Below are 23,937 nucleotides of genomic sequence, written 5' to 3' on the forward strand. Positions count from 1 at the left end.
TTTTGAGTAATGAAAAACAATTTTTTAGAAAGTTTTTCCCATTTCCTGTGTTCATGCATCAATTTTAAATGGCCAACTGTGTACTATTGTGAGAATCGCTATAAATTCAAATTTGCTTAACAGGAAAAGATTGATCTGAATTAGCAATAAGATGTAAACAATAAAAAATATGTACTGCCCTAAAAGTCAAAATACCTGGGTTATACTTCAGACTGTGCCTCTTCCTATACATACTTATGAGTTAACCTGTTTTTTTAATCTGTAAGACAGTCTTACAGCTGTGAATGAGGTAAGTGACACTTGCAAACCATGAAACACATATAAAAATTGGTCATTTTGTTATGAAATATGTATTTTTTGTGAAAGTTCTGGGTTTTTTTGCAGGTAATTACTTATTTTATATATAGCCTCTTTTACATACATAGTCAATAAGCAATGGAATCAGAATTTGAACCCATGATTAACATAAAAAATCATGCTCTGTACGCCATACTGCTTATATGAAGACTTCAGAAAAATTAGTTGTTCTTAACGCCTATTTCCTCTGCATAAAATGAAAATAATATCTAGCTCACAAGGTCATGCTGAAGATCAAGTTAGCCTAAACAAAAGAGCAAAGCAGAGGTCTAACACATGGTAGATCCTCACTGTTGGTCAAATCTAAAATTTAGAACTATGGCCGATTACATTTAAAAAGATAATTGAACAACAGACACTCCATCCCACATGCTCTCATTACAAACTGACACTGATGTAAGTCCACCTGGCAGGGATCTATTTCCTTTCCTTTTGATAACCACTGAAACCAACAGCAGGCAGCCAATGTGATTGTGTGACTTCTATGGGTAGATTGTGAGGCAATGTGGCTTCTGCCATGTTTTCTCTCTCAGACCACTCTCTTTGAGGGAAGCCAGCATTCCATGAGGACAGTCAGGCAACCCTATGAGAAGAACTGAGGACCCCAGTCCATGGTTAACTTCAAAGTACCAGGCACGTGAATGAGCAATCTTGAAAGCGGGTATTCCAGCCTCAGTCAAGGCTTCAGATGATTGCATCCCCAGCCAACATATGTCTGTTATGGCATAAGAGATTCTGCTTCAGAGAAGACTCCCTAGACAAAGCTTCTCCAAAACCCTAACCAACAGAAGCTATGTGAAATAAAAGTACTATTGTTTAAGTCACTAAGCTTCGGGGGTAATCTGTTACAAAGATAGCAAATAGTTTTTTTTTAAAAAAAGAACAATCGTTCAAGTTGTTAGTTAAACTCTATATGGAAATTGCAATGTTATGCCTATCCAGATTCCAAGAGCAATGTAGGGCAAGTTAAATTCCTTAAAAATCCTTATTTCTCACTTTATATGCTCAAATGTAAGGTGAGATTTTTACTCCTCTAAGTTAACCTGCTAAAAAGAGGGAGTCAATGTATATATACACTTTAATAAAGTCTTTCATATGTTTTAGGCACTAGGTACCTCTAAAGAGTTTTAATATAATTGCTTCATGACATTGGAAATTGGACAAAGTCCAGTACTTCTATATTAGCATTTTGTTTTATATAATATGCTATTTGAAATATGCATGCATTACCAATATTAATGAAATATTTCATGTACACACTTGAGTAATTCACTATATTCCTTAAGTTTATATATTAAAATCAAAAAAATTTTCGAGGCCTTTCCATTAACATATAAGGAACAGCTTTATAATTTGAGCACATATAGCATTTCAGGTTAGTGAATAAACCAACTAGTCCCATTAAACAAGATTTAATCTTTGAAAGACATTATTAAAAAGAAGAAAAGTCACAATCTGGAAGATTTTGAAGAAGTACAATTTGTGTTGCAAGAAAATATTCGCAATATATATATCTGACAAAGAATTTGTATCCAAACTAAAGAAGTTTTACTACTCAAATAATGAAAAGACAACCAGCCAATTAATACTAGTCAAAGGCTTTAACAGACACTTCACAAAAAATAGTGTACAAATGGCAAATACATAAAATCATTGTTATTAATTAGGGTAATAAAAATTACAGCTACAGGCCGGGCGCGGTGGCTCAAGCCTGTAATCCCAGCACTTTGGGAGGCCGAGGCGGGTGGATCACGAGGTCAGGAGATCGAGACTATCCTGGCTAACACGGTGAAACCCCGTCTCTACTAAAAATACAAAAAAATTAGCCGGGCGTGGTGGCGGGCGCCTGTAGTCTCAGCTACTTGGGAGGCTGAGGCGGGAGAATGGCGTGAACCCGGGAGGCGGAGCTTGCAGTGAGCTGAGATCACGCCACTGCACTCCAGCCTGGGAGACACAGCGAGACTCCGTCTCAAAAAAAAAAAAAAAAAAAAAAAAAAAAAAAAAAAAAAATTACAGCTACAATGAAGTACTGTTACATACCACTAGAATGGCTAAAGTTTAAGTTTGATAATACTAAGGATTAGCTAAGATATGCAGCAACTGGAATTCTCTCACATTGCTACTGAGACTACAAAACAGAAAGGTCACCTTGAAGAACTCTTTGGTTTCTCATGAAGTTAAATATATACTTAGTATATAACACAGTAATTACACTTTTATTTGTTTACCCGTCAAAAATAAAAACACACATCCACAGAAAGTTCTGTACAAAATATTCTTAGTTTTATGTTTTTATGTGTATATAAAATATGTCTAGCTTGATTTCTATAATGACGACTCCAAACTGGAAAAAATCCAAACATAGAATAAGTGTTGATATATCCATATAATGTATATTTCTACTCAGCAATAAAAAGGAATAAATAACTAAAACACACAATGTGGATTAACATCAAAAACACTCAAGCAAAGGCAGGCGAAGTGAGTATGTGCTGTATGACTCCATTTAGTTAAATTCTGCAAGTGACAAATTACTCTAGAGTGACAGAGTAAAGATCAGAGGATTGCTTAAGCCCTGGCATGTGGTGGTGGTGGTGGTGGTGGTGGTGGTGGTGTGTGTGTGTGTGTGTGTATGTGTGAAGGGGCTGTTATACAGGTGGGGGAATGGGGAGCTATTTTGACTGAGAACAGGAATAAAGAGAAATTTGAGGAATAATGGTAATTTTCTATAGTTTGGTTGTTTGCGTGGTTATCCATGACATACATTTGTCAAAACTCAAACTAATAAAAAGTCTGTGTTCTATGTTATGTAAGTTATAGCTGAAACATTTTAAAAAGAAAAAATATTTAAAAATTAAGAGCTATATTGACACTCACTGACAACAAATTTGACTTCACTGGCGTGGCCTCAATCTGACCACGTTCCAGTCTACACATGAACTATGTTGTTTTTTTAAATATATAGGGGAATACACTTCCAAAATGGAAAAGAACTTTTCTCCAGAATGAAAGAAGTTACTTGGGTACCAAAATATCATCTTTAAAAAATTATAATAAAAACCTGAAACAATATAAATGCAAAAAGGACTAGCAAATGCAGGAACAGAGTAACATTTGTTGATCTGGAGACTGGGTCATGAGACTGGATTCCCCTATCAACTCCCTTCGGTTTCTAAGGGAATTGGAGAAGAATCCCTTTGTACTCCTGGCAGGGGAAGGGAAAAAGAAACCATTTTGAAATATACGAAAGCATTCTGTTCTTCTTAACAAGGTCTGCCCTTAGGAGAACCATTTAGCCAGAGGCTAACCTACTGGGGGTTTATCAGCCCCTAACTGACCTGGGTGAGAGGAAATACACAAAGGCAGCCTTCTGTAGTTTTCCATGTGGAGGAAGCAAAAACCAGAACTTTAACCCACTCTAGCCATCCTGCATCACTTAAGTGGGGTGTGGGGGGTAAAGGGATTTGAGATGCACATTAAGTTCACAATTCAGAGGGGAATACTCATTGAAAGACTGAGACATAACCATAGGACTACAGAATACTCCCTGTCCCCGACCTTACCACTACAATAATAAACGCTTATTTACAGCACTTCCTTTTATCAGTACACCATGTCTCATTATCAAGAAAAAATTACAAGACATTTTGAAAGGCAAAACATTAGTTTGAGGACAGAGAGAGCAAGTATCAGAACCGGACTTGTCAGAGGATGCTGAAATTATCAGGCTTGAAATTAAGACAACTATGGATAATAAAAGTGATCTAATGGATAAAGTAGACAGAATGTGAAAACAGACGGGCAATATAAGTAAGCAAGGAAATGGAAATTTTAAGAAAGCAAAACATAAGTGCTATAGATAAAAAATATGAAGACATGGAAAATACAAACAGATGAATAAGGAGTAAGGAGATGAATCAGTAATCAAAAACCTCTCAACAACAACAATAAAAAGCCTAAAACCAGATGGCTTCCAAGTGAATTCTACCAAACATTTACAGAAGAATTAATGCCATACTTTCTCATACTCTTCCAAATGACTGAAGAGGAAGAAAACTTCCATACTCATTTTATGAGGCCAGTTTTACTCTGACACCAAAGCCAGACAAGAACACTACAAGAAAATTACAACCCAATATCCCTGATGAACATAGATGCAAAAATCCTCAATACTAGCAAATCAAATGCTATTGAACATTAAAAAAATCATAGGCTGGTTGTGGTGGCTCACGTCCATAATCCTAGAACTTTGGGAGGCCGAGGCAGGCGGATCATGAGGTCAGGAGACCAAGACTATCCTGGCTATCATGGTGAAACCTCGTCTCTACTAAAAATATAAAAAATTAGCTGGGCATGGTGGCGGGCACCTGTAGTCTCAGCTACTCTGGAGGCTGAGGCAGAAGAATGGTGTGAACCCGGTAGGCGGGGCTTGCAGTGAGCTGAGATCACACCACTGCACTCCAGCCTGGCTGACAGAGCAAGACTCCATATCCAAAAAAAAAAAAAAAAAAAAAAAGAATCATACACCACAATTAAGTGAGATCCATGCCCGGAATGCAAAGATAATTCAACATAAATGTGATAATGTAATTTCTAATAGACACAGAAAAAGCATTTGAACAAAATTCAAGACTTTCATAATAAAATGGCTCAACGTAATAGAGAAGGAATGTACCTCAACATAATAAGGGCCACATATGGCAAGCCCATAGCTAACGTAATACTCAATGGTAAAAAACTGAAATCATTTCCTGTTTGATTAGGAGGAAGACTAATCTTACTAACTAAAGTTGCCCAGTCTTACCAGTTCTATTCAACATACTGCAAGTCCTTGCCAGAGAAATTAGTCAAGAAAAAAAAAATGGAATCCAAATCACAAAGGAAGAAGCAAAGTTATTTCTGTTTGTACGTGACATAATCTTATATATAGAAAACTCTAAAGAGTTTGCCAAGCACTGTTAAAACTAATCCATGACTTTAGTAAAATTGCAGGATACACAACCAATATATAAAAATCAGATGTGTTTCTATACACTAACAACAAATAATTTGTAAAGGAAATTATGAAAACAATGCCATTTACAAGAGCATTCGCAAGAATAAAATAAAAATAAATTTAACCAGGGAAGTGAAAGACTTGTACAATGAAAACTAGAGAACATCGATGGAAGAAATTGAATACACAAATAAATAGATATATGTGTTCATGGACTGGAAGAATTAATATAGGTGAAATATCCATACTACTCAAAGTGATCCACAGAGACAATGCTATGCCCATCAAATTCCAATGACTTAAAAAATGTAATTAAAAAAAGAAATAGAAAAAAAAATTCTAAAATTCATAGGAAACCACAATAGACCAAGAATAGCCAAAGTGATCTTGAGAAAAAAACCAATCTGGAGGCATCACACATCCTGATTTCAAAAATATATTAAAAAGCCACAATAATTACAACAATATGGTTCTAGCACAAAGACTGATACATAGACCAGTGGAGTAAAATAAAGAGCCCAAAAATAATCTTAGACATTTATCATCTCATCTTTAACCAAATATTATAGTAATCACAATGGGGAAAGGATAGTCAACAATAATTACAATGGGGAAAGGATAGTCTCTTTAGCAACCAATGTACAAAAATCTGGATAACTAGATGCAAAACGAATAAAATTGAATCCTTATCTCTCATACCATATGCAAAAATCAACACACAATGGAATAAAGACTTAAATGGAAAACTTGAAACTATAAAACTACCAGAAGAAAACAGGGGAAAAGCTTCTTGACATTGGTCTTGTCAATGATTTTCTGAATATAACAACAAAGCACAGACAACAAGAGCAACAATAGGCAAGAGTGATTGTTAGCAGTGGTAGTTATCCATATGAGGCTGCAGCAACCTCAATTCTTGCCTCCTCAGAAGAAAGAATTTGACTGAGGGGCGTAAGGCAAGTTTAGAGCAGAAGTGAAACTTTATTAAAAATATTTACAGCGGGAATGACAGGAAGGAAGTACATTTGGAAGAAGGCCAACCAGGCGACTTGAAAGACCAGCTGCATGACTTGACCTGTTGACTTGGGGTTTTATACATTGGCGTACTTACAGCGTCTGGTGTTAGTTCTCTCCACTCCTGAGATCTTACTAGGATGCGGCTCGTCACCAGTTTCAGGTGTTTTCTATTGGACACTGCCTTTCCCTGCTGCCAGCTGTGACCATTTATTATTCTAGAGAGGCAGTTAATAGCGCTTGACCATCACCTGATGGCTGCCTGACATTCCTGGTGTATGTGTGTGGGAGTCCTCACCTGCCCTGCTCATACCTAACCAGCTACCTCCTTTAACAGGACTATATTAAACTAAACTAAAAAACAAACAAATGAACAAAAAAAACCTTCTGCACCATTAGGCAATATTCAACAGAATGAAAAGATAATCTATAGAATGAAATAAAATCTTTGTAAACTATATAACTCATAAGGGGTTAATTTCCAAGGTATATAAGAAACTCTTACAACTTAATGGCCAAAACAAACAAAGAAACAAAAAAACACACAAAAAAACAAAAACCAAAAAAAACTAATTTAAAAATGGGTAAAAGACTTAAACATTTCTTCAGTGTAGACATACAAAGGCCAACCAGGTATATGGAAATATGCTCAACATCACTAATGCTCAGGGAAATGCAAATGAAAGCTACAATTATATTTTACCTCACACCAGTTAGGATGGCTAATATATATATATATATTTGAAAGGATGTAGAAAATGTGGAACCCTTGTACAATGCTGCTGGGAATGTATGATGGTGTAGTAGCTATGGCACACAGTATGGAAGTTCCTCAAAAGGTAAAAATAAAATAGAACTACCTTATTATCTAGCAATCCCACTTCTGAGTACATGTCCCAAAGAATTGAAATCAGGATCTTGGACAGATAGCTTCACCCATGTTCACTACAACATTCATGTAGCTAAGTTATGGAAACGACTCAAGTGTCCATTGATGGAGGAATGGAAAATAACATATGGTATACACATATAATGCAGTATTTGTCATTCAGTCTTGAAAAAGAAAGAAATTCTGTCCTTTGTGACAAGGTGTATGAACCTGGAGGACATTATGCTTAGTGAAATAAGCCAGTCACAGAGGGACAAATACAGTAGACTTCCACTTACATAAGATATCTGTAACAGTCAAACTCAAGGAAGCAAAGAATAATGGGGTTTGGGAAAACTGGGGAGTTTTTAATGGGCATGAAGTTTCACTTATGCTACATGAGTAAGTTCTAGAAATGAGCTGTCTAATGTAGTGCCTATAGTTAACAATATGGTATTTTGGACTTCAAAATTTGTTAAGAGGGTAGATTTTATGTTAGATGTTATTTTCACAGAAAAACAAGAACAAAAGCAAAGGAATACAAGGCAACTGAGAGGTTTTGGACATGACTGTTACCTTGATTGTGATGATGGGATTACACGTTTGCATATCAAACTCATCAAATGTATACTTTATGCAGTTTTCTGTGTATCAATTATACCTAAATAAAGCTGTTAAAAAATAAACGAATATATTTTACTATTTTATTTGATCTTTTGCTTTCATTTTATTATTTTTTAGAGACAGAGTCTCAATCTGTTGTCCAGGCTCCAGTGCAATGGCACAATCATGGCTCACTGCAGCCTTGGACTCCTGGGCTCAAGTGGTCCTCTCACCTTGACCTCCCAAAGTGTTGGGATTATAGGCATGAGCTACCACACTTGTCCTGTTTTTCTATTTTAATTGGGAGTGTGACATAGGATACATTGATTGTATTTGTGGTAGGGTCTAAGTCATCAAGCCTCTGGGAATAACTTCTGTTTTTCATAGGAATGGTTAACTAGTGCAGAAATTTTCAGCCATGAGATCAAGGCCATGAGAGAACTGTTAATAGAAGGTAGAGAATAATATAATCTTTGGCTCTTGTCCATTGGTCCTCAGCATGCTGCCTCTCTAACTTCATGCCCTGATGGCTCAGACTCAGCTACGCTTTGAACTTACATATGAACATCTGTTTCCCAAGGCTTTCCCACAGTGGCGGCATGAATGTTTTTTCAGGCAACATACACAGTGTACTTGAAAAACCATCTCTCTTGCCTTCTGCATCTTCTTGTATCTCAATAAAGAAATCTTTCTCTCTCTCGGTCCAGAAGTCTTCCCTTAATTTTCATCATAGGATTATGGCACTTTTTTTCAGGAGGAAATGTCACTTTGTTGCATAGCCATCTGTCTCTATCAATACTAAACAGTTTGCCAAAGCATTCTTAAGGGGAAAGAAGAATCACACAACTGTGGAGGTTGGTAACACAACCAAGTTATAGTTTCCAGTTTCAACTGGGCCCTGAATAGTGCTTTGTGTTTTTTTCCACTGTTTCCTTTTAACATTTCTCATTGCAAATGGAAAACTTGACTACTTCATTTAATTCCCTCTCCTGGCTTGCAGGACATGGCCCTTCACTGTAATCACGCTTTTCCTTTGCTTACCTATGAAAGCTAACTCATTCCTAAAGAGATGTCAGTTTTTAATCTCGTTTCTAAGATTCTTCCTGACCTTCACAAGCAGAGTTGAGCACTTCTACCCCATGCAAATAGCGCGTTTTAAAGACCTTTGTTATATACAACGCCATCACTGATGTAATTATTTTGTACATGTCTGCCCATTCCCGAATGCTAGCAATTGTGGAGGTCACTAACGATTTTTTTTTCTTTTTTTTTCCCTGAGACAGAGTCTTGCTCTGTCACCCAGGGTGGAGTACAGTGGCGATATTTCGGCTCACTGCAACCTCTGCCTCCTGGGTTCAAACGATTCTTCTCCCTCAGCCTCCCAAGTAGCTGAGACTACAGGCACGTGCCACCACACCTGGCTGATTTTTTGTATTTTTAGGAGAGACGGGGTTTCACCGTGTTAGCCAGGATGGTCTCCATCTCCTGAGCTTGTGATCTGCCCACCTCGGCCTCCCAGAGCGCTGGGATTACAGGCGTGAGCCATTGCTCCCAGCCACGAACGATTTTTTATTCAACTTTACATCCATAAGGCTCACCATAGTAGTTCTGGGCCTGCTGCAGTGGGCAGATGTCATTTTTGTTTGCCCAGAAACATTCATTTCAAAAACCACATCTATCCCATTTCCTATTAGTTTTGTGAGTTATTATTCAGCGTGTCCTATTTTTTCCTCCCTCCCTCTAGACATAATTCAGATTTTGTTAGTCATGTCCTATTTTCAGATTGATAAACAAATACTGGAAGGGGAATAAAAACCCTCCAGATTGTTCTAGAGTTGCGGAGGGGCGGTGATACACTCCTGAGACAGCCAGTGACCACCTTCTCTGATTGTATAAAGTATGAATGCCACTTTGGGAGGCCAAGGCATGCAGATCACAAGGTTAAGAGATAGAGACTATCCTGGCTAACACGGTGAAACTTCCTCTATACTAAAAATACAAACATTAGCTGAGTGTGGTGGTGCATGCCTGTAAGTCCCAGCTACTTGGGAGGTTGAGGCAAGAGAATCGCTTGAACTGGGAGGCGGAGGTTGCAGTGAGTCAAGATTGCACCACTGCACTCCGGCCTGGGCAACAAGAGCAAAACTCCTTCTCAAAAAAAAAAAAAAAAAAAAGAAAAAAGAAAAAAAAAAGAAAGGTATGAATGCTGTAGGAGAAAAATGCAAACTTTCCTGGAAACATCTTGGTCAATAAGCCCCACACAACAGGGGTAATCCCGCCTTCCCTCAATCAAGAAAAAAACTGAGCCTTCTAGTCCTTCCTGTATCATGAGGGCTCCGGACAGCAAGGTGGGTTTATGGAGTTCAGGACAATTTCCATTTATCTCAGACTTATGTCTTCAGAATGAGGGTAAAGGTAAACCTCTGCCTTGTCTTTCACTTGGAGTAAGCCCACTCTGCCTGTTTTAGGAGGATCAAGAGTGAACCAGTGCAAGGATGTGCACTTCTAGTAATGGTGAATAGATATTTCAAACCTACTCATCTGCTAAGGACAACTAGAAAAACTGAATAAGAATTAACACAAACTGGGCTGGGCACAGTGGCTCACGCCTATAATCCCAGCACTTTGGAAGGCTGAGGCAGGTGGATCAAGAGGTCAGGAGTTCAAGGCCAGCCAGGCCAAGATGGTGAAACCCCATCTCTACTAAAAATACAAAAATTAGCCGGCCAGGGTGGCGGGAGCCTGTAATCTCAGGTACTCGGGAGGCTGAGGCAGGAAAATCGCTTGAACCAGGGAGGTGGAGGTTGTAGTGAGCCAAGAATGTGCCACTGTACTCTAGCCTGGGTGACAAAGCAAGACTTCATCTCCAAAAAAAAAAAAAAAAAAAAAAGAACACAAACTGGCAGCTAACAAGAAATTGAAAAATTATTGGGCCAAATCCAGAAGACGGAAATTTGGAAATTGAAAGAATAAAATTTTGAATTTAAAGATGCTGTTCCCCTGGTTACATTTCCTGATTCACTAAGAGACTGAACTTATGACAGACTTATGAAACCCACTAGGTAGAAAAATCCAGGAGACAGCATCCTAAAACTAAGGTTGACCTTGACATTCAGAAGGAGGGTACATAGTCCAACTCACATAAATTGATCAAACCAAATCCTACAAAAACATTTCAAAAAAGGATACAGAGCAACAGCTCTCATGATCATAGATGCAGAAATATTAGCCATCCAAATCCCACATATGTATCTATGTGTCTGTATCATGTATGCACTGAATCTGTGCTTGTATATGTGCAAATGAACAGACGGATTCTAAAATGTAGTGAAAATGCAAAGGTCCAACATTTTAAGAAACTAAGAAACACTTTCTTCTTAAAAAAAAAAAAAAAAAAACATTTCCACCTCATGTTTTGATAGAAATTTCTATAGATTTACTAAATCCACAAATAAAAATTGTATAAATTTATCATTTACAACATGCAGTTTTGAACTACAAATACATTGTGGCATGGGTAAATTAAGTGAATGAATAGTGGGTGGATGCAGTGGCTCATGCCTGTAATCCCAGCACTTTGGGAGGCCGAGGTGGGTGGATCCCTTGAGCTCAGGAGTTTGTGACCAGCCTGGGCAACATGGCAAAACCCCATCTCTACAAAAAATACAAAAATTAGCTGGGTTTGGTGGCGAGTGCCTGTAGTCTTAGTTACACGGGAGGCTGAGGTGGGAGGCGTGGGGGCATCGAGGCTGCAGTGAGCTGTGATCATACCACTGCACTTCAGCCTGGGTGACAGAGTGAGACCCTGTCACAAAATCAACCAACTAACCAATAAACTGAAAACCAGATGCATTACTACACTTTTTGTTGTTGTTGTTTTTGTAGTGAAGGCACTTAAAATCTATTGTCTTGGCAAATGTTATGAATACAAGACATTGTTATTAACTATAGTTACTATATTGTACACTAGAGCTCTTGAACTTCTATCTTCTAACTAACATTTTGCATCCTTTGACCATCTCCTCCACGACCCTGCCACCCACTCTGCCAGTCCCCATTCTTGAAGAACAAGGAGTAATCTCTCTAGCAGATAAGAAGACCTGTTACAAAGTGATAGAAATGAATACCATGTGGTATTGGGTTAAAGGGGAAAAAACACAACAATGGAACAAAACATAATAGAATAGAATAGGATAAAACAGAATAAACCAATGGAAGTGTTGAGGACCTTACTTACTACTTCGTATCACAATCTCACGCAAGAATAATAGTAACATGAGACTGATTTAGTCAGTACATAAAAAACCATAGTGTCTGTAAACTTTTCATTGCTTATAATTTGAATTTATTTAGCAAAATTTAGAAAAGAGGTATTTTGGGCAGAGTGGGGGTATAAGAGTATCAAAAAGACAGGTAAAGAAAAGAATCTAGAGTCAGTTAAAGCGCAATGTAGTTTGGAACACAAGACAAGAAAGGAACAATAAGTATAATTAGTAGATTATGACGCTCCCAGAGAAGACATGGCAGTGATTTTTAAAAAGAAAACAATTGAATTCAAGATGCATTTGACAAATAATTATTACGTTTCATTTTCAGAAAAAATAAAATCAAACTAGTTTAAATTGAATTTTTTTTTACGATATGACTAGGCACGTGTCATCCTATACCATATATGCCACATTATGTCTATGATTCAGGGTCTTCAATGATGTGCGGACCTCATTTTCTTTCTCTGTCTTTCGGCTCTGTTGGATTCATGCATGCATGGAATGAATACATACCTTTAACAATCGGTATCTGTTATGTATTTTTTTCTCACTGTCCCATTAGCGCACAAAACACAAAAATTCCCTTCTGTGTGGCGCTTTCATTCTAGCCGGGAAATAGAGACAATAACAAATAAGTGTAATAAATAAATACATTTTACAGTGTTTTAGGTGGCAGTAAGTGGTAAAAAGGTAGAATGGGGCAAAGGGGATTAGACTAGGAGTGCAGGTTACTGTTTTTAGTAAGATGGGCTTGTCTTCTTGGACAAAGACTTGATGAGGGAAGAAGTTGGCACGTGAACGTGTCTAAAGGAGTGGTGCAGCAAGACAGAGTTACTACCATCAGGGTGCAAAGGTAGTTAGTGTCTCCTGTGTTCTTGGCAGAATAAACTCAGAATAGTAGAAATTCAATTAGAAAGGTGATGGAGTCAGATGTGGTAGGGCCTGGTAGGCCATTGTGAGGAGTTTGGCTTTTACTTTGAATGAGATGAGGGGGATGTCGGAGGGGCAGAGGAGTACAAGATGTAACTTTTGCTTTAAAAGGATTACTCTAGCTGCTGATGAAAATAGGCTATCCAGGAGTCAATGTTAGAAGCGAAAAGAACAATTCGAAGGTTACCGGGGTTAATCCAGCTAACGATGATGGTGACTTCAATCATAAGAGAGGCAGTGGAATTGGTGACAAGAGGTATGCACATGCGATTCAAAGGGCATTGGGATTTTATGATTGATTGTATAGGAAATACAGAAAAAGAATTGAGAATAACTTCAAGAATTTTGACTTGAGTAACTAGAAGCCCACAGTTGCCATCAACTATGATAAGGAAGAATATAAATGGAATACTCTGGGGAAGAAGTGCAGAATCAGTAGTTCAGTTTTGGATATACTAATTTGGACATGACTATGTTACATTCTGGCAGAGGTATTGAGTAGGCAGTTGGATATATAAGTGCAGAGTTCAAGACAGAAGTCTTGGCAAGAGATAAAAAAAAATTAGCGTCACTTGGATATAAAGGGTATTAAATCAAAGAGACTAGATTAAATCACCAAGGAATTGTGTGTTACTAAAGAGTAGATTAAAGACCGAGACAGGTCACTTTAAAGTTAGGAGTCTAGGGAGAAGCGAATCAGCACAAAAGACTGAGAACAAGTGATCTATGAGCTAAGACAAAGGAGCGTGCGGTAAGGCCAAGTGAAGAAAGTGCATCACTGAAGAGATAGAGAACACCATTGTGAAAATGTGCTGTTACAAGAAGCTGCTGGTAACCTCCAGACAGGTACTTTGTAGGAGTGGGAAAGTGAATCATGATTAGAGATGGTTTGAGAGAGAAGGGACAAATTCAGGTAAAGAGGAGAATTATAATCTTTAGAGGAATTTTGCAGAAAATTGAGGCAGACAAAAGTGGTACTACCTGTTAGGGGAAATGACTTCAGAAGTTCTGTTTGATACAGAAGCAGATTTCACAAAACTTTTTTTTTTTTTCTCTTTTTGAGATGGAGTCTCTCTCTGTCACCCAGGCTGGAGTGCAGTGGCATGATCTCAGCTCACTGTCACCTCCAATTCCCAGGTTCAAGTGATGTTCCTGCCTCAGCCTCCAAGTAGCTGAGACTACCAGTGCATGCCACCACGCCTGGCTAATTTTTATGTATTTTTAGTAGAGACAGGGTTTCCCCATGTTGGCCAGGCTGGTCTCCAGCCTCTGACCTCAAGTGATCTGCCTGCCTTGGCCTCCCAAAGTGCTGGGATTGCAGGCATAAGCCATCATATCTGGCCACATAGAATTCTTATTTAATGTGACCTTTATAAAAGCCAATGATATGTCACCAAAATATAACTCTCTGAAGGTGAATTCGCTAAGGCCAGAACAATACTCCATAAAGTGTGTATGTAAAAGCTTTGTTAAAAATGTTTTTTGCATTATTACATCAAAAAGAATATATTTATTTCCTGCTATACACAGATACATATAATGGGATCAAAAATTCATTCAATGAATGAATTCACTGAAATATATTATCCTTTACTCACTGACTTCAATTAAATATGTAGAATGCTTTGGGAAATCTAAGAATATAGATTTATAAAAGATAATACAAATACTCAGAAAAATATAGATATTCTCCATATGTTTATAATGCATTGTATGAAGTAATCTTTTCCCCCACTGTTCTTACCATACAATGGGCTGAGAAGTATCTAATATTAAACACCTACCCTTATATTACAAATTAGGAAATTGAGACTTAGTTTATGCAAAAAACAACCTGTATAAAGTCATAAAGATACTCTGCCTTCTTTCTAAAACCCTCAGTTAAATTTTAAATGTAAGGGATGAACACCTTTGGCATTTATGTTTACATTATTTAATTGAATTCACTGCTTGCTTTGTATTTTTTTCACACATGTATAACCATAGACTGAAAACTTTTTAAAAGGAGGAATTTTATTGTCATATTTCATACACTTGCCACATCAAATTTGGCACAAGTGTTCCACAAATGTTTGCTAACTTTATGAATAAACATTCTAAAATATTATGATTGCTAGCTCCTCAAAGAAGCAAGGACTAAAAATCAGAAGATAACCGACTTCAGGGATAAGATATACTGAACTCAAATGTCTTTCTAGACATTGATTGCATGAAAAGTTATGCAACAGCTAAGGTACTGCAATAGCTCATTCTTTCCTGTCACCTGTTTCTCTCCCTAATTAAACCACTGTGACACTTGACAATTGGTGAAAGTATTTTTAATCTCTGTTCTTGCCAAATCTTTTATTATGGAACAGAAAACTTTCTTCTCCCTTCTCACAGTTACATTCAGTTCCTTTATTGGCAGAGGTGAGACAAAATGGACAGCAAGATCAAAGGGGTTATTTGGAGAAAGGGAAATATAACATTGTTGCATGGTACCCACAGGAAATTTAGCCCCAGGGTACTTTTAACCTTTAATTCTTTTTTTCTTTTATCCTTAAGAGAGACGGTCTGGCGCTGTTGCCCAGGCTGGAGTGCAGCGGTGTGATCATGGCTCACTGCAGCCTTAACCTCCAGGGCTCAAGTGATCCTCCTATCTCAGCTTCTGAAGTAGCTAGGACTACAGGCATGTGCCACTATGCCCAGCTAAGTTTTAAATTTTCTGTAAAGATGAGGGTGGCTATGTTACCCAAGCTGGTCTTGAACTCCTGACTTAAAGCAATCCTCCTGCCTTGGCCTCCAAAATGCTGAGATCACAGGCATGAGCCACTGGGCCTGGCCTCCTTCTTAATTCTTAATTGTAACTCTTAAGTATTGACAAAAACAACACGGAGCTCTTCGTCTTAACCTTGTTGACTTAAATTTCATCTGACCGATTACTCTCCTTCTATTTCATATTCTTCCTTCTTGTCTTTTGTTGCTGATTTTTTAATTTTTGTTTTCTGATATAAAATCTTTCAACTTCTCATTTTTTTCGCTCTCTAGCTATTAATAGTTTTTCTTGACAGCCCTGTGGGATTAATGACAGTTCTGTAAAACAAGCGTTTCATACGTAGCAGTCGTTTGAGAAATACTGCTTGAAGTAAATACTTGTAAAGACCTAAAACTTTCAGAGTTTCTGGCAGATAAAAAGTGATCTTGTTTGAAAAAAATGCATCATCTATATTGGGAAACTATATATTTTAAAAAATACCTTTCGTTTACATTACTCATTGTGTGCAGTTACGAATACCACCTATGTTTATAACAGGGCAGATAAACTGCATTTTACTAATAGGCTACTATAGAAGCTGATCAACCCACAAAAGCCCCAAAACACATTTAATGACGAATTACATAGTAGGTGCTCAACGACTGTTGTTGATTAGCTGATTTACTGTGCTTGTTACTGATTCTCAGTTTCCTTGACATAAAATAGTACAGTTTTCTCCTTTTTTATTGAGTATGAAATTCTCATAACTGTCTATCTAATGGAATAGATACCTGGGAAGCTTTTGTTTTCAAGTGTTATAAAGTGTCACAGTTTCCCAGGCATGTAGAGTTTTAATAATTGTTTCTGTAATGTTGCAAAGAACTTTCCCACAGCTCATTAATATCGGCAGGCTCCTGTACCTTCCTTCCTTTCCTTGACTTAATTAAGATAGCTCCATACTGAGAGTGAAAGAGAAAGGCCACAGTCTTATTTAACAGCACAACAGCTTAACCATAAGCCAACACCAATGAACATTAACTGTAAATGATTACAGCTGGCTAGCCACAGAATATTTCACCAGCTGTGCATACTATAGCTTTGAAGTACTGAAGCGTAGCCCTCCCATGATGAGTGCTCAGCATCTTCACGTGTGAATATGTAGCAATATTTCCTCTCTAGCATACATTTACTCTAACTCCTTCTTTACAATGTTCTCTAGACTAAGCGTTTACATTTCAAATGAAATTAAAAGCCTTCAGTGACTTGCCTTCAAATGACCTTTTAGCTGGACGTAGTTTTACAGGTCAGGATTGAAGTCTGCTTCAGCCTCCTCTCTTGACACCTGACCTCATTTAGTCCATGAATCATCAGACTGAGCTACTCAGTGTGACTTTGCAGAGTCTGTTATCTTTGCCTAGATATTCTTTGTATCAGTCTATTCTTGCGCTTCTATAAAGAAATACCTGAGACTGTGTAATTTATAAAGAAAATAAGTTTAATTGACTCACATTTCTGCAGGCTATACAGGAAGCATGGCTGAGGAGGCCTCAGGAAACTTACGATCATGGATAAAGCCGAAGAAGAAGGAGGCAGATCTTCCCACAGCCAGAGCAGGAGGAAGAAAGTGAAGAGGGAGGTGCTAGACACTTTTAAACAATCAGATATCGCGAGAACTCACTCTATCCCGAGAACAGCAAGAGGGAAGTCCGCCCCCGTGACCAATTCACTCCGACCAGGCCCCTCCCCCAAACTGGAAATCACAGTTGTACATGGGATTTCGGTGGGAACACGCATTCAAACCGTATAGGTCTTCCTCTCCTTTTCTACTTGGTTAGTTTTTGCTTATTTTCAGCTCAAATTTTGATGCCCCCATGAAATCGTTCCCTTTTTTCCTCAAAGTTAATTATTTCCTCTTACCGTATAGATGCCCCTGATAACATCGTAATTGTCATAATCAGTTATTTGCCTGTTTCTTCCTCCTCAAGGGTGGAAATTAGAGTTTATACTTTGTCCAGCCCCAAGTATTTTGCCTTGTACATTGTGAATGCTCCATCAATACTTAATGAATGTGTGACTCTCGCCAGTGTTTTCATTTTGATATTATTTCATAAAATACTACTCTCTTATATCTGAAATAAAATTTTTCTTTATTTTATTGACCAAAATAGCGCATTATTTGAGGCACTCTTTTTGTCTTATATAAGAACTTGTAATTGACATGTGAGCATAGAAAGAACATAGAATCAAAGAAAAACAATAATGAACAATAATTAATCTATGACATAACTGTGGAAGATATTATACATCCCATATGAAAGTTTACTTTGCAAAACATGTAGGAGGCTTCAGTTCCCCAGAGAGGCAATACAATATCCTTTTCTGGTAGTTAGGAACCTTGAAAGTCACAAAAGTCTTGTGAGCCTAATGAAATCTTTCTTAATGAAGTTTAATTCTGCTTCTTGGTTCATTCCTCAGGGGTAATTGATAGCGGCTGAGTCTCATCAATCAATTAACAAATTAGCAAGTACTATTTATTGAGCTCTTACTACATGGTCAGCACTGTAATTACAAAATTGGGAAATATAAGAAGTGTAACACATCATGATTTTGTTTTTTTGCAGTTTCCATTTACTTATGAGATGCTTCATGAAAAAATCATTCATTCATTAATTTAAAAATATTTATTGAGAATGTGATTTGTTTTAGGGACTGGGCAATGGGCTTGAGTTACAGGAAGAAGACTGCTGTCCATAAGAAATGCAGAAATACAATCTATCCCCTCACAAAATGTACTCTTTCTATTATGAACACTTGTGTCAAACTGTCCTGAGTTTTGTTTGAAGCACAGATGTTGGCCATATTCTGTTGCTGCAGTAGAAATATGGGTAATAGAATGGCGTTGGTTGTTATATGATTCAGTAAACTGTTACCATAATACTAGTACATAGCAAATACCCTAAAAACTTAGTAGATTAAAAAAAAACCCTACTGATTATGTCTCTCAAACTAATAGGCAAGTTGGTTCTGCTGAGCTGGGCATGGTGGGGCTCACTCTTGTGTCTGTGGTTAGCTGTGGGTTGACGAGGTGGTATTGTTGACACTGGCAGGGCTTGCTCAGGTGTCTAGGGTTTCACCTACGATAACTGCCTAGACTGTGCTTAATGTGTCTCATCCTCCAGTCTCCCAGCCTGGCCATATTGGCATGTTCTCAAGTCAAAGGCAGAGGAGCAAAATGGAGAGAGGAAGAGCAGAAATATGCAAGGGTTTTTTCAAGTAGCCTTTGCTGGAATCAAAGTTACTACTATTCCATTGGCCAAAGCAAGTGGCTTGGCCAAGCTCAGAAACAGAGTGTATACCAAAGGGCATAGATACAGAAAGACATGAAAAATTTGGTCCACTAATAGAATCAATATGCCACACTAGAGTCACTAATCACTGAGAGTTAGGTTCCAAGCCAAAGTGGCTAGAACCTTTATGTTAAAGATTTTTTTCAGTTACTACTGCTTTAAATACACAAGGTAAGGGAGGTTGGACTGATTCTGATTAAGCAGACGATGATCTAGTGGACACGACCAGAGGCTCACTAATCACACATGAGCATCCCTGTAACAAGTAAGTCTTTCTGGGCAAAGATGAGGACTACAGGGGTATGAAGAATCTCCCCACCCCTTGCCATATCACGGATCTTTCCCTGAAGCTCATGTGTGAACGATAGCTATATAGACATTTCTCTGCGCCAGCTGCTGCCTTTATCAGGTTCTTTTTGGAAGGATAATTCACCATTATCATGCTTAATTGAGGGGACATCATGCCCAGGAGTTCTGAGTTACTGCATTTTTCAAGTGACATACTATTGTGACTTGAATTGGGTCCCTCCAAAAGATAGGTGGAAGTACTGACCCTCAGTACTTTAGCATGTAATCTTATTTGAAAATGGCTTGCAAATGAAATTGGTTATGATGAAGTCATAACGGAGTAGGGAGTAACTCAATATGACTGGCGTCCTTATAAGAGGACAGAAACATGTGGAGAGAAGAATGTGAAGGAGCAGAGAAATGCAGGGAAAGATGACCATCAAATGACAGAGGCAGAGATTGGAGTGATGCGTCTACAAGTCAAGGAATGCTAAGGATTGCTGATAAATGCCAGCAGCTGGAAGAGATGCATGGAACAGATTCTCCTTTAGAACCCTAAGAAAAAAAAAAAAAAAAAAAAAAAAAACTAACCCTGCCAACACCTTACACCTTGACTTCAGATTTCTAGACTCTGGAACTGTGAGACAAGGAGTTTCTCTTGTCTTCAGGCACCAGTTTGTGGTACTCTGTTACAGCAGCCTTAGGAAACTGATACAGATTTTTGTTCCAAGAAGAGGGGTGTGGCTGTAACAAATATCTAAAATTGTGTAAGTGGCTTTGAACTTGGGCAATGGATAGAGGCTGAATTTTGAGGTGCATGATAGAAAAGCCTAGATTGCTTGAAGAGACTCTTGGCAGAAATATGAACATTAAAGGCAGTTCTGGGGCTCAGAAAGAAGTGAGGAGGGCTGCAAAGAAATCTTCTACCATCTCGGAGAATACACGAATAGAATGTTACTAAAAATAGGAAGGGTAAAGCTGCCTCTGGTGAGGTTTCAAGCACATCTGAGGAGCATGTTGTCGTAAAGTGGAGGAAACACAGCCCTTGTTATTAAGTGGCCGAGAGTATGACTGAGTTGTGTTCTGCTGTTCAGCAGTGAGAAGTAGAATGTGCAGGTAATGAACCCGGATATTTAGCTGGGGAGATTTCCAAGAAAAATATGGAAGGTGCCACCTGGTTTCTCTTTGGTGCCTATTATAAACTACTAGAAGAAACAGATACAATGCAGAATTAAGTGGTAAGCAAAAAGGAGCCAGAACTTGATATTTTGGAAAAACCTTTAGCATATCCAGGTAGCATATTCTATTAACGGTCAAGGGTGTGCCTAGACAAGAGTTTGCTAAAGAGATTAGGTGTGTGACTCTTATATCCAATCAACCATTCAACCATCTCAGCAGATGCTAGGAACAGAGATGCTGTTATCCAGGAAATATCTGTGGAGAGTCCTCGTATCTAATGGTGTGGATCTCTTATAAGGCCAGCATCTACAGGAGCACAACCAATAGGGTCAAAGACCACATTTTTGAGACCTTTATACTAGCAGAAACACAGCCAGCCTGGACTGAAAGGGACAGAGATGGAATAAAATGAAGGAAGAATGACTCAGGGGGCAGAGCTATGAATGCAGAGGCCAGAAAGGGTACATAACCAGAAGAGGGCTCCTGCCTCCTTAATTCCAGAAAATCCTGCTGCCACCGAGAGCTGAGGGGATGCGGCCGCCCTAGCAGTCCCAGAAGACAGAACATGAAGCCTCAGTAAATTATTCTTAGGCCTTGGAACCCAGTGGAATTTGTCCTGCTGGGATGCAAACTTGCCTTAGACCGGTGACTCCTTCATTCCTTCCAATTTCTCCCTTTTGGAATGGGAATATCTATTCTATGCCTGTTCCACCACTGTATTTTGGAAGCACATAACTTGTATGGTTTCATGGGTCCATAGATGGAGAGAGGAATTTTGCCGCAAGATGGAGCCTACCTAGAATCTGACTTGTATGTGGGTAGGATTTGGATGATTTAGATCATGAGAGCTAGTACTTTTTTAGTTGGCTATATTTAGATGAGGTTTTGGTCTTAGAATTGATGCTGGAATAGGTTAAGGCTTTTGAAGATGTTGGGATGGAAGTGAATGTATTTTGCTTCCAAGAAGGACATGAATTTGGGGTGCAGGGACAGAGGGCAGATGGTTATAGGTCTTGCGTGCCTCAAAAAATATATTGAAGTGCAAGCCCTCAGTAGTCCAGAATGTGGCCGTATTTGAAAATAGGGTCATTACAGATGCTGTTAGTTAAGAAGAGGTAATACTGAAGTATGGTGGAACTTTAATTCAATATGACTGAGGCTGTAGACTGAATGTTTGTGGTCCTCCACTCATTTGTTAAAATCCTAATCTCCAATGTAATGATATTAGGAGGCGGGGCTTTGGGAGGTGATTCTGTCATAAGGGTAGAGTCCTCATGAATGGGATTAGTGCCCTAATAAGAGGAGACATGGGATAACATATTCTGTCTCTCGCTTGCTCGTTCCATTATGTTGGGATACAAAAAGATAGCCCTGTAAACCAGAACCAGGAAGAGGGATTTCACCAAGAACCCAACCATATTGGCACCCTGATCTCAGACTTTCCACTTCCAGAACTCTGAGAAATAAATATTTGCTGTTTAAGTCACCCAGTCACTGGTGTTTCTGTTACAGCAGCCTGAACTAAGGCAAATGATATCCTTAGAAGAAGAGAGAGACATGGGAGAATGCGATGTGAAGACATAGAGAAACACAGGGAGAAGATGACCATGAGATGGCAGAGGCAGAAATTGGACTGTTTCGTCTACAAGTTAGGGAATGCCAAAGATTGCTGCCAAAATCCTACTAGGAAAGAGGCATGAAACAGACTCTCCCTTAGATCCCTCAGAAAGAACCAGACCTGTGGACACTTTAATTTTAGATTTCTACCCTTCGGAATTGTGGCAGAATAAATTTCTGTTGTTTTAAGCCATCCAGTTTGCAGAGGTGGGTTTGGAATTGAGTAATGGGTGGGACTAGCCCCAGGAGAGCTGTCCTGGGCATGGTAGCAATGTCTGAAGCCTGCCAGAACTAGAGCCACTATTTGATCTTTTTTTCTCTGTGACCACCTCTCTAGGTATGGCATAGTGTGGGCGGCAAGCCACCCAGGTGCCGAGACAAGAGATCAAGGGCACGAGCTGTTCCAACATAACAAAATATATAAAATAAGAATAGTCATACTAGATATAGATAATAGATATGATTATGTATAATTACCATTAATAGTTTATAGCAATTACTCTTTAATATTATAATAATCCTTGCTCTGCAATTATAACTTAGGAAAAACCAGGCCATACAGAGATAGGAGCTGAGGGGACATAGTGAGAAGTGACCAGAGGACAAGCGTGAGCCTTCTGTTATGCCTGGGCAGGGCCACCAGAGGGCTCCTTGGTCGAGCGGTAACGCCAGCGTCTGGGAAGACGCCCGTGGCCAAGCGGACCGTGGTCTAGCGGTAGCGTCAGTGTCAAGGAAAAACACCCGCTACTTAGCAAACCAGGAAAGGGAGTCTCCCTTTTCCCAGAGGAGTTCGAAGAAGACTCTACTCCTCCACCTCTTGTGGAGGGCCTGACATTAGTCAGGTCCACCTGCAGTTATCTGGAGGACTAACCGTCTCCCTGTCATGTTGTGTTTCAGTGGTCATGCTCCTAGTCCGCCTTCATGTTCCATTCTATACACCCGGTTCTGCCTTTTAGATAACAGCAACAAATTAGTGAAAGTACTAAAAGTCTTCGATATGCAAAAATAATGGTATAAGTTGTCTCTCTCTCTCTCTCCTCTCTTTCTCTCTGCCTTGGCTGCCAGGCAGGGAAGGGCCCCCTGTCCAGTGAACAAGGGACCCACGTGACTTTACCTATGATTGGAGATGGCTCTCACTCCTTACCCTGCCCCTTTTTCTTGTATCCAATAAATATCAGCGCAGCCTGGCATTCGGGGCCACTACCGGTCTCCACGTCTTGGTGGTAGTGGTCCCCCAGGCCCAGCTGTCTTTTCTTTTATCTCTTTATCTTGTGTCTTTATTCCTACAATCTCTCGTCTCCACACACAGGGAGAAAAACCCACCAACCCTGTGGGGCTGGAACTTACAGCATAGCTTTTTAAAAATTCTCAAAACCCACGTCTTATTTAGACCATTCTCCTGGGACTATTGGAGCTTTTCATTCACTGTGCACCTGTGCTTCTAAGAGGGTGCCAACATCAGTGATTCCAGAGTGACTGGCTCACAGTATTTTCACTTTGACTGTTTTTGGTTACTTCACTGGCTTAAACAAAATCACATATTTCATGTCTATGCACCTTCTGGTGTGGCCACCTATTAACTATCCATCCAAATAATTTCACCTTTTGAGGCTTTCAGCAAGTCGCACCTCCTCTGACATTTGGGCAAGCACTGAAGCCACTGTAGAATATGTATACATCTGCAGCCTCTTCTCCCTTCTAACTCCTTCAACATTTGTTACAAGTGCCCCCACGAG

At 38.9% G+C, this 23,937-nt stretch overlaps 1 long non-coding RNA gene across 1 annotated transcript in view; it reads left to right on the forward strand.

Annotated features, from left to right (window-relative positions):
• The window catches only part of LOC105491114 (uncharacterized), a 30,667-nt gene extending 12,799 nt beyond the window's left edge, over positions 1–17,868 (forward strand). Inside the window, exon 3 of the long non-coding RNA XR_011606566.1 lies at positions 17,289–17,868. This is a non-coding gene — a long non-coding RNA (uncharacterized lncRNA). The remainder of the gene's footprint in view (positions 1–17,288) is intronic.
• Positions 17,869–23,937: the final 6,069 nt, after the last annotated feature.

The sequence above is a fragment of the Macaca nemestrina genome, chromosome 8 (assembly GCF_043159975.1).
Source record: "Macaca nemestrina isolate mMacNem1 chromosome 8, mMacNem.hap1, whole genome shotgun sequence".
Taxonomy (NCBI): Eukaryota; Metazoa; Chordata; class Mammalia; order Primates; family Cercopithecidae; genus Macaca; species Macaca nemestrina.